General features: G+C 36.1%; 1 pseudogene across 1 annotated transcript; it reads right to left on the bottom strand.

Annotated features, from left to right (window-relative positions):
* Window positions 1-8,021: 8,021 nt before the first annotated feature.
* Window positions 8,022-9,215, bottom strand: LOC309844219 (dnaJ homolog subfamily A member 1 pseudogene; annotated as a pseudogene). The gene has a single exon. The product of its transcript is annotated as a dnaJ homolog subfamily A member 1 pseudogene (transcript).
* Window positions 9,216-12,603: the final 3,388 nt, after the last annotated feature.

Here is a 12,603-nt window from a genome sequence, read left to right as displayed (position 1 = left end):
CACACCAATTGCACTCATGCACATATATATATCCAAGATAAGTAACTGTATTTGTTAACCAAGAAAAAATGTACATGAATGTCTATAGTAGATTTAGTTGTAATTACCCCAAATTGGAAACTACCTAAAATAGCACAACGACAGAAGGTAAAAATTGTGGTATATTTACGCAAAAAAAATTAGTACATGGTAATGAACAGAGATAAGTTACTATTACACTGAAATGTAGAGATAATTGCAAGACATAATGTTTAGTGAAAGAAATCAGGGACAAAAGTATACCTACTATATATTCAAATTTCAAAAATAATCAAAATTACAGTGTTAGAAGACAGAATAGGATTCACCCTTGGAGGACTCAAAGAACACATGAGCAAGTTTTCTGGGATAGGAGAAAGAGTCTATCTTTTGATCTGGTCTGTAAAAAAAATACCTTAAAAATTTATTAAGATGTGCAACTGGGATTTCAAAAAAGAGCAAAAGTAAAATAAACACATTTCAGATAAACAAAGAGAACTTAAAAACACTAGACCTTCACTTAATGAATTCTAAAGAATATACTTCATGAAAAAGAAGAATAACTTCAAAGAGATATTTAATATTTAAGAAGAATATTGAGCAAATAAACTTGTAGACATGTATATAAATGCAAGGAAACCGTATGTGTATAACTCTTATTTATTATAATAAAGTTTAAATCAAAGGGTTAGAAAGTCAAAGAAGAGTCAGAAGGATGTAAAGGTATGGGTCCTCAAGCAAGAAAGGTCAAGCCTCAGGTTTTAGTTCAGCTTTTCACGCCTTGATCTTGTGCTCATGGTAAAATCCCTTTAAACATCACACTTACACCTTTAAAATAAAAGGATTTATAACTCTCTTGCCCACTTTACAAAAGTGGTTATAAGAATCAAATGCACTAATGAATATAGCGGTTTTAAAAAATTATAAAATATTATGATTAAGATATCATGACGTCATGATATCTTAATCATAAAATGAGATAACTAGAAAAACTTTTAAAAAATTGCTCACCTTTTTCCAAGTGATAATGTTCTATAGTATACGTCCAATTAGTGACAGTGCCTGTACCAAAATAAAACTGATGCCCTGACTCCTTGTGAGTGTATTATTTTCTTAATTTGTTGACATTGGGAGATTTCAAGCACTAATCAGAATGGCTCCGGGAAATGAAGCAGGAGAATAGCTAGCTCCCTCCTTCTATTTTTCCAATGTTGCTTCCCTGCTTTTCTGAAGATAATATTATTGACATGTTGAGAATACGATACAGAGGTCTTACAAGGGCGTCTAAGGTTATTTCCCCTTAGGTTTAGTTTTATACAAGTAATAGGTTTATTACTTGTATAAAATTGAACTGATTATCATAAGAGTTCAGCTGAAATCTAGTACCTTACACACACACACACACACACACACACACACAGTGTGCACACTCGCTCATGCAAATTTTGCATAGAATTGCAGGAAGCCCAAAGGCCAAAAGTTAAGAATGCTTGGTGTAAAGGAAGTGGATAGAAATGGAAGAGGAAAAAGCAGCCCCTAACATATGGCTATTACTCTAGGAAACATGGTTAGGTTTTTGTATCAGCAAACACTTAACTCCAGATGGGAGTTATATTCCCTCAGATGAAGTAAATGCTTTCAATAGGCCATTCCCAGAAATAACAACTAGTGATCTCAAAACTTAAATATCCCTCTTAAAAATCACTTCTACTGCCCAAGTGGAGTTCAATCTTAAGGTAAAAATTACATTATTCGCTACCAACCTCTCTTTTCCTTCTTCTCTATTTTATCTATCTGTCTCTCTATGCATCTATCTTCTATGTATCTATTATTTATTTATTTATTTATAACTTATTTTAAATGTATTTAAAAAAAAATGGTAAAGCTTCAGTGGCCCAAATAAAGCCAGTAAAACTGTTTACCTAGCAGTCCTCAGAATATTTCAAAAGTCTATGTTACTACTAAGAAGAAAATCACAGATGGCTGAAAGTTTGTGAATTTGTATAATCTGAAGCTTTATGAGTGAGAAAATTGTTAGTAACGCTCTGCAAACACTCCAGCACTCCATGTCTAGGGGTTAGACTGGGACTATTTGTTATGAGAAGAAGCCAATGTTCTCTCTTCCCCCCTTGGATTACAAAGTCTTGCAGGATTTAGTCTCAGATTCGCAGTGGAAGCACTTCAGTGTTTTTTGCTTCCTTTGCTGCTGTGACCAGATGGAAGCATCACCTTCTTTTCCAGAAACTCTATGAACAGGCAGAGTAAAGGTGACAGCTCTCACGGAGTAGTGCCAGATGCTCTTGTTTATTCCAGAGTGTTAAGGGATATTCATTGGCAGAAGTTCAATGGCTTTTTGGAGAGTTTTCTGAAGAGTCACATTTTGGGGGTGAAAATTTGCGTCTGTGTGCAGACTGCATAAGGAAAACATCCTTTGCCCACCAGTCTTGGCTTTGTTTTTCTTGGTTTACATTGTTTCCCCCAAATACAGAAAGGTTTAAAGAAACAAACAAACAAACAAACCCAAGCCTGTGTATTTCGTGGGAATGCAACATTCTTGTCCATTTGCTCTCTCTCTCTCTCTCTTGCTCTTTTTAAGGAAATTAGAAATTGGTACTCAGAGCTACAAATGTTCCCCTTTTGTCTTTTTTATTTTCTAAAGCTGAGTTATAATTTTATTGAATTGAACTGAAAGTTATTTTAAAACTGAATGAATGATAATTGCTAAACATGCTTATTTTACTACAAAATCAAGCTATGTTAATACTGGGAAGAGTATCTATCTTAGTCTTATTTAATTAGCAAACTTATTACAGTACGATGGAGAGCGCGTGTCATCAGTTGCTTAAGAGCATGGGCCTTCGATTTCAGATTTTGAAACTTACTAGTCATATCACCTGGGCAGAGTGACTTAATTTCTCTGTTTCGGTTTCCTCATATGTAAGATCATCACAATAATAATACCCATGTCCTAGCATCTGATTGAGGTCTAAATGAGGTATTTTTTTTTTCCATGAAATACATTTAGAAAAGTAGCTGGCACATAATAAGTATTCAGTAAGCATTAGCCACTACTACAACCATTGTCGTTATCATTATTATTATACAATCAATTAATTTTTGTTCATTACATTACAAAATGTGTATTCTTCCTTCCTGGGCAGCATTTGTTTTAGGGAAAATGTGTCAAAACTATTCTGATTCGCAGAGATGGCAGGAACCTCAAGAGATTGTCTATCCAACCTAACCCAGCCTTCACAAATAAACCACAAAAGAAAATGTTTATTTTGTTTGGGACTTTTCTCAGGAAACCAAAACTACCATTTCCTTCATGATTTTTAAAAAAATCTTAATCACCATTATAAGCATCAAAAATCATGTCTCACCATATATATGTGTGTGTATATATATGTGTATATATAATGCATTATATATTACATATTATATAAGTACATATATCTTACAGCACCATTTACTAATAAATAAAAATAATATTATACAAAGAAAAGTTAACAATTATTTTAAAAAGAAGGACGCCTGGCTGACTCGGTCAGTAAGGCATGTGATTCTTAATCTCAAGGTTCTGAGTTCAAACCCCATATTAGGTATAGAGATTACTCTAAAAAAAGGATTTTAAAAAGTTGAAAAAGTACTTTAAAAAGAATAACAAGCTTATGAATTTTATTGAATTAGAAGCCAATTTCCTTGTATGGATATTCTTTTCCTTTGGGGGAAAAACAGCTTTAGATATATACATATACAGTTATACATAAAATCAGATACTGCATCAGATAAGCTATAATGAAAATATCTTTCTTTAAATGAATTCCCAAGGTTTGGATTTCAAATCCCAGGTGCCTGATTTAAAAAATACATATATATTTTCAAAGTTAAATTTATTTTAAATGTTGACTTAATTTAATTAATTACAGAGTTATTGCTAATCTTTGAATTTGCTTCAGTTTGGGTACTTTGTCAAAGCGAATCAGTTTTTGTAGTTCTAGAATACTTTGCTATTTTAAGAGCACAGATTGATTAAAAATGGTAAAATACAGCTGTTAAAAATGTAGTACACTTGGCTGCAAATTACAATCTAAAAGTATGTGAAGCCAACTTTAATTGTTTATATATAAATAACTTCTTTTGATTCTCATTAACTCTGTTCCAAGAAAATAATAAATACTTCTTGAAAGGAGAAACTCAAAAGAGGAAGGATTTGGAATGAAATCTACAGACCTCAGTCCCGGTGACCACAATTATGGATGGCAGGGCTCCTGCCTAACCGCCTAATGTGTAAGTCACGCCCACATTTGTTTTCAGCTCTAGCCATATGGCAATTCTTCCTGAATGATTTGGCTTCTTTCATTTCTTTCTCTATCATTAGAATATTATGGCTTCATTCCCTTCAATTCTTGCCAGCTGGAAAGCAGAAAGAGTATTATTTTGCCTCACTTATTCTTGATCCCGTTTTGCATATTCTCCGTTGCCATAAACACAAACTTCATCCCGCTTGTAGCCACAATGTAAAGGATTCAGTTTGTGAAAACTGTTCTGTTAGATGAGTTTAAGGACCTACATTCCTCTAATACACTTTATTTTTAAATTACCTTTTAACATGGGGGCTGTGGAGTGGAAACTTGAATTCCTTGGGGTACAAATCCTTGTGAATAATGTGTTTATGTTGGGGAAAAGTCTTGAAAATTGTCAGTCTTTTTAAAGGGCAGCCTCCTGACTATAAATCACTTTGGGTTGGCTCTTCATGGTCAAAAGGATATTTCTACTATGGGTAACAAGTACGTGACTTGGTTTCTTTGAATAGCATGTGTAGCAATGCCAGTATATGGGACAAAGTGAAGATTACCTCTGAATTTGGAAATGTAATAGTTAACTCTGCATTTTGGAAATACAAAAGTTTATTTCCTGCAGGTATTAACTTGAGCCTGGCAGCGGTAGGCTAAGGTCTTCTATTGCCAGGTTTGTCAGGCGTAGAGGTCTCTGCTTGTTCATTGCTAGCAAATCAGCCTCACTAGAGCACATGCACCCAGAGAGAGCACCTGGTGAGTACTCTACTGGGATGACAGAATGCCCACTTTCAAGTCAAAAGTCTATGAAATATAGATCCCCAAGGGAAATTGTTTAATCAACAACTGTAGCCTTAAAACCAGAAGATGACCCATCATTACTAAAATACGGGTTACAAAAATAAAATAAAACAAAACATAATCTTGTACTCTTGGGAGGCTTAAGAAGCCTCTGGGGAGGAGGGCTTGGGTGGCTCAGTCAGTTAAGTATTCAGCTCCTGACTCCTGATTTTGGCTCAGGTCATTGACGTCAGCATCCCAGGATCCAGGCTCAGGTTCAGCACAGAGTCTGTTTGTGTCCTCCCCCGCTGCTCCTCCCCAAATCCTCCTCCCCACTCCACCCAGCTCACACTCTCTCTCCTTCTCAAATAAATAATCTTTTTTTCTTTTCATCTTTTCTTTCTTTCTTTTTTTTTTTTTTTAAAGAAGCATCTCCCAGATTTAGAGCGATTCATATTTACTGACTTTGGGTCACCTGGATGTTATTGATAATTATATCAATACATTATACAGGGTTGTACTTTTTTTGGTGCATACCCTCCCCCAGTTGCATGTGGTCTTTTTTCAAGTTTCCAAAGTACATTCTTTGAAAATAATAGTTACCTAAGATGATGACATAGGTTCAGGTTTTTAAATTCTTTTGTGTGAGATAAAGAGAATATTGGTTTATAAAAAAGGAATTGATAAGAAATTTCCTTGACAAAGAAAAAATTCCTTTGCTGTCATAAAATGTCAGTAATATCATAAAATGGTAACTAACCAAGGGTTCAGAAAGTAATAATTTTCCTGGTAATTGAGTCTGTTTGCCATCGATCTTTCTTTAGTCAGGGGAATGTGATGGTCCTCAACTGACTAACCCTGCTTGCCACCCTAGGAACCTGAGGCAAATGAAATTCTGGTAGGGAAATGGCAGTTCCTCAGAACTCAGAACTGTCGTGGTAGGGTTACCAGAAGTAGAAGAAATGTGTTTGCACCTTTGCAAAGAACATGCTAAATAAAATCAAACTGTGTTTGAAAGATGCCGCTGACGCCTTATCTTATTTGCCACCTTTCCTTCTTCTTCTTACTTTTTAGATAGGGGTATATGTCAACATTTTGTTCTCGTATCTTCATCTTCTTTTCTCTCTCTGATATCACAGTGGCATTCTTAATCATCTGACTATGGAAGACTACTTTGTGTGTCAGCTAGCTTTTATTGCACAACAAACTTCTCCGTACATTATGCTATGCAGGTCCTTTGGTCTCAGCTAAGGTCAAGGTCACACAGGCAACTCCATCAGCTGCCACACTCATTGAATAGACTATATTGCAGTACCTAACACATTTGGTAGGAACCAAAATTTATTGTGGTTCTCGCTAATTAGATATGTTTTCCAATTGAGGAATGCAAGTTCTTTTTCTTTGGCTGAGCCCAACTCTCTTTAGAAAAGAAAAAGCTTTATATATTTTTCTATAGCATCACCTAATCTATATATACTTACCACAACACTACAAATGATGGATCTCCATTGCTACAAGTATCCTAACAAACTGTGCAAACTATGGCTATATTGGGATATCATTGACCATATTTTATATTTATTTGTATCTCCTTGGAGCCTAACACAATATGTAATGCATAACAGCAGTCAATAAATGCTTACTGTGGCTGCTGCCTTTGTTGCTGCTATTGGCCTTAAAGACCACATGTTAATCATATTAGTATTTCTTTAACTGTGTGTTGTATCCCCTGAGGAGTTCTGAGACTGTCTAAGTATGCACAGGAGACCAATGTTTTAGATACCTAAGTACCCATTTGCAAATAAGAAGTTCTCTCTTTTTTGCTCCTTATCTCCAACCATTCTTTACTATTATCTAGTCTCATATTTTACCATGTCTCATATGCTATTTCCATCACCCAACCTAATAGATATAGATGCAAATATAGATGATATAGATACAGATATAGATGATATAGATATAGATAGGTATGAATGACTGACATGACAAAGGAGTGCTGAACTCAAGAGCTTTGAAAAAATTCCAGGGGATTCAAATCCTGGACTTATTTTCTACTCCTGCAAGAATGATCCTGCTTAATAAATGCATAGGCTAAATGTGGAAGACGATAATTTATCATATGAATTACCATAACACTTGTTATAATCAAAAGATTCTGTTAGGCAGTTATTCCTTATCTTCTTTCTCTACAAAAAAAAAAAGTTCCTAAGACATGAAAACTGCAGTCTCAAATGTTTATGTGTATATATTGGGGGATGGAATGAAGTCAATGAATTAAAAAAAAATACTATAATACAGGCATTACTACCCTTTGCTTACTGTTGCTCTGAGGATGTTTCTCCTGTCATATTCTTTTGTACCTGTACCTTTTCTTCCAGTAGTCTTGATTGTTAGCTGTAAGTAGAGTTTTAGTCCACAGGTGTGCACTGGCATTCTTTACATTTCCGTGGGTGCCACTTGAATTCCCTGGCATTTTATTGGATCCTGTTGTAACAATTTTCCTTAAGTTGATCAAGAATTACAAAATCAGTGTCTCTATTATTTATTCAAAAAAAAAGTAATTGCCTGTGACTGAGGAACTGTGTTGCTCATAGAAGTTATAGTCTTGGGCACCTGGGTGGCTCAGTGGGTTAAAGACTCTGCCTTCGGCTCAGGTCATGATCCTAGGGTCCTGGGATAGAGCCCCACATCAGGCTCTCTGCTCAGCAGGGAGCCTGCTTCCCCTCCTCTCTCTCTGCCTGCCTTTCTGCCTACTTGTGATCTCTCTCTGTCTTTCAAATAAATAAATATAATCTTAACAAAACAAAACACTACTATAGTTGGAATATCAAAACAAAAACAATAGTAAGTAGTGAGCTATGATTATATTCCTTCATTCATTCACTACTGCACATAAAATGCCAGCAGTGTTATTCATTGGCCCCATTAAGAGGTCTGACACTGAACAACACCCTTGGGATGATGTTCATCATCCTTATATGCTTCCATTGTAATGGTGCCATCTTTCCCAATTTGGATCGAAGTCCACCAGTTCTACCTGGTCCATTTCATAAGTCTCTTCTACTTCCTTCCTCTCAGGTAGGAGTTTTTCCAGCAAAGAGAGTTTACCAGGAGAGAGAAAGCCATTCTCAAGAAAGTTTACCTTAAATTCAATGATGAGGTGACCCTTCTCATATGGTCTACAATAAATTGGCATCCTTCATTTAGCACATACTTGATATCTCCATGCATGACAATTTGACCTGGATGAGAGGTGATGACAATGGTTTGGTTGTCAAGAGTAGATATTGGCTTTTGAAAACTGCACAGTGCTTCAAGGAGCTGTATGCCCATACACATGAAAAGGTCGTCTCCTCGCCAAGTAAAAACAGCATGGTCCTTCTGATCTAAAACAATGATAATATCTCCTGGTTCCAGTCCTCCTCCTTGGTCTCCTTTACCATGGAATGTTATCTTTTGGCCATCTTTCATGCCTTTGTCATTATGAACTTCTAGAATCTTCTTCTCTTGAACTATCTCCCTTCCATTGCAGCTTTTACATCTATCTTTAGGACTGATCCGTTCCCCATGGCCCTGGCACTCCATGCACCCAGATTGAATTTGCTGAACCATTCCAGGTCCTATCTGATGAATTCTTATTTGCATTCCAGTACCTCGGCAATTGGGACAACACATTCAACTGCTCCTTTCTTACCACCTCAGCCTTCACATTTACCACAAATCACATTCTTTTGCAGAGCTAGTTTTCTTGTTGCACCATTATATAAATCTTCTAAGGTTACTGAGAGCTGATGCACAACATTTTTACCTCTCCTTTCTCTCTGCATTCTTTCCTCCTCCTCCAAAAATCATATCAAAGATGTCCATAGGGGAGCCAAAACCACCACTGGCTCCACCTTTTTTAATTGCCTGTTCACCTCCTTTGTCATATAATTCCCTTTTCTTTGCATCAGAGAGTACTTCGTAAGCTTGAGAAATCTGTTTAAACTTTTCTCCTTGGTTTGGATTCTTATCAGGGTGGTACTTCAAGGCCGGTTTCCTGTAGGCCTTTTTCAATTCTTCTTTGGTGGCACTGGGTTTGACCCCCAAAACATCAAAGTAAATGGTTTCATTCACCATTTTCTTCAGCCAGTGAGAGGGCCGAGGCTGATGTGAGGGAGCGGTATGTTGTGATGTTGCTGGGCACAGCTTGACTAGCTGCTGCTCCTCCATGTCTCACCGGACATTCTGGAAAGTTCCCTCAAATTGGGAATTTTTAAAAGATGGAGAGGACTAGGCTTGATTGGGTTGAATGCTGGTTGTGAGAGAAAGAAGTGAGTCAAGGATGATCAGCCTGGAGTTTTTTTAAAGAATTAGAGAGGACTGGAGAGGACCAGTCTTGAAGGAAAAAAAAAAAAAAAAAAAGTTAAACAGTTCAGTTTTGAACCTGTTAAACTTGAGACTTCTGTGAGTAATGTTTAAGATTGGAATTCTGGAGTTTAACTGCTCTACAACTTATCAGCTGGACAATTGACCCAACATTTTTTTGTCTTATTTAGATCTTCTACTAAATATAATTCTAATAATAGGTCTTGCCTTCTAAGGTTGTTGTAAGGATTAAATTAGTTAATTAATATAAAAACATCTAAAACTGATTTCCAATACATTTTAAGAATTTATTATTATTATAATCCAAGTAGAGGTGTAGGTAGTGGCTATGAGAATGGAATTCTGGAGGAAGTCAAAATAAGATTACATAGAATTTAAAGTCATAGGACCAGATAAGACCATATAAATTGTGAGTGCATGTAAGGAAAAGAAAAATGCTGATACATTATTCTGTATTCTGATACATTATTCCAAGAACTGAGATATTCCAAGATATCCCAAGATTTTGAGGTTGGGAAGGGGAAAAAGAATCAGCAAATGAGATTCAAAAATATCTGCCAGGGCAGTTGGAGAAAAAACGGTAACATCTGATGTTCTAGAAGTGAAGGAAAGTATTGCTAAAAGGAAGGTGTGGTGATTTTTGTTGATGGAGATTAGTAAGTGAATAGTGGCTTTAGCAAGATAGATGTGGTTGGCAGCTTTGTCATTCGATTTTCAGTGGAGTCATTGAAATTAAGTGACTCAATAGAAGAATGAAAAAAGAAAATAGAATTAATTAGAATAAACTTTTTTTTTTTGAGAATGTTTGCCTTTTATAGAGCAGATACGCTTGGTGGGGAGCTGGAAGTGGATGGTGACTGAGGGTGAGTTTTTATTCAGATGGGAGACAAATCACCATGTTTGCGGGTTGATAGGAATGATCCCAGTATAGACATTAAGGGAATTTTCTCAGTCTTTATTTTCCTACTACAACAGATTTGAAATGGAATGAATACACATTTGGATAAAGGTAATATTATCTATTTGCCTCCAAATAGAGAAGTTGCAATTATCCAAAAGAGTAAAACTAAGATTTTGATTATACCACTTACCACCCTCCAAAGAAGGAGGATCTTTGTCTTTAAAATCAGGAATGTAAGAACAATACTCTATGGGGGTACTTTATAGTGTTACTTGGCTATTTTTGTCTTTTAAGAAAGATAAACTGATCTTTCAATACTAAGAAATAATAAATTTTTAAGAAATAATACTTTTTTCCCAGATAAAATAATGTCACAAATTATAGTTAAGTTTTTAGGAGATAAAACAAGCAAGAAATAGGTCCATCTATCTCAGGTTCTCTTCTCAAATCCTCCCGTCTAGCCAGATCCCATCTCTCACTGCAACTTCACACATCTTACTGACCAAGTTCTGTATTCTTTCTAAATGTCAATACGTTTTCAGGACCTTTGCAACTCAAGAATGTGTGCTTAGGGGCGCCTGGGTGGCTCAGTGGGTTAAAGCCTCTGTCTTCAGCTCAGGTCATGATCCCAGGGTCCTGAGATCGAGCATTGGGCTCTCTGCTCAGCAGGGAGCCTGCTTTCTCCTTTTTCTCTCTGCCTGCCTCTCTGCCTACTTGTGATTTCTGTCTGTCAAATAAATAAATAAAAATCTTAAAAAAAATTTTTTTTTAAAAAGAATGTGTTTATACAACTCCCCAACTCCTTTCCCCCTCTTTTTGCATAAAACTAGTTCCAATGTATTTTTCAGAAACTCCCTGACAACAAATCTCTTCTAAAATTGTTTCCTAGATTAGCACAGTCTGTTCTGACCACATGTCTGCTTCATGTTTTCTAGTCACTTACCCTTACAGTGATGCACTTGATCATTTGCATTTCTTGGTGGGCTTTCCCTAAGAGCTTTATTTTGCTTTCTTATAAATAGATGAATGAGTGATACTTAATGCTGATGAGTGAAGAATTCCATGTTAAGGTATTATGATCAATTTATAGACACAAAATATCTGCTGGGCAGCCACAATCTAAATTTTCCCCCATAAACTGTCTTGGAAAGTGGGTTTTTCATCACACAGAGGTTTAAAGGAGAGATTAAGAATGGTTCTAACCATCATTGTACTGAGAAAACAAACAAACAAACAAAAAAATTCCCAAAACTCTCAAGAATAATTACTGCTCTCAAAGAGCAATGTCCTCTCCACGGTTGCAACGACACTCATTCATTTGTTCAACATTTATTGACCATATCGAATATTAACACTGTGGGAGGTGGCCCAATACAAAATTGAGAATTGAGAAAGTCTCAATCATGACTATCAGAGAATTAATTATGAGGAAGAAACACATTATGCCTTGTTGCAGCCACAACTGTTAAGTCTTATAATAATGATGTAAAGGACTCGATGGGAAGAGAAAAATGGGGATTTACATATAATAATCATAATGAGACACCAAAGCTTCCTTGAGAAAATGACACTTACCTTAATTTTGAAGAATTAGCTGAAGTACAAAACAATACAAATCCCAAAAGAGAAATAACTCTACAGGTAATTAATTCTTTTTTCTATATCTGAATTTACACACACACACACACACACACACACATACAGAGTGATAGTAAAAGAGGTTTGTGTGTGTGAATGTGTGTGTTGAGAGCTGGAGAGGAAAGGTGTAGAGGAAGCTAGAGGGATTCTCAGGAGGAATCTTATGTATGTGTGCTGAGTGCTTAGGGTGTCCTGAGCGCTCTGGGGAAGATGTCAAAGGATTTTTAAAGAGAGAGTGGTAGGATCAGGTTTGCATCTCTGAATGCAGCAGTAGGGGCTGGTTTGGAAAGGCTGGGCATACAGCAGGCACACTCTGGGACCCCTGCAGTTAGGAGGAGTTAGGGCAGTAGGAAAGAACCAGGCATTCTCTTCAAAACATGGACGTTTTATGACTCAGTCCTCAAGAGAGTAAAAACATGTTTTCTTCTCAAGAAGTTTCATTCTCAAGAAAAAAACAAATGAGATCTTCCTCTCTTCTTTTATAGACTATATTAATTTCTTATTTCTGCTCTAACAAACTACCACTAACTAAGTAGAAGAAATAACACAAATTTATTTTATAGTTCTGGATGCTTGAGGTCTTAAATGGATCCTACAGGC

This window comes from Mustela nivalis (assembly GCF_964662115.1).
Source record: "Mustela nivalis genome assembly, chromosome: 11".
Taxonomy (NCBI): Eukaryota; Metazoa; Chordata; class Mammalia; order Carnivora; family Mustelidae; genus Mustela; species Mustela nivalis.
This window is presented reverse-complemented; position numbering and strand designations above follow the sequence as displayed.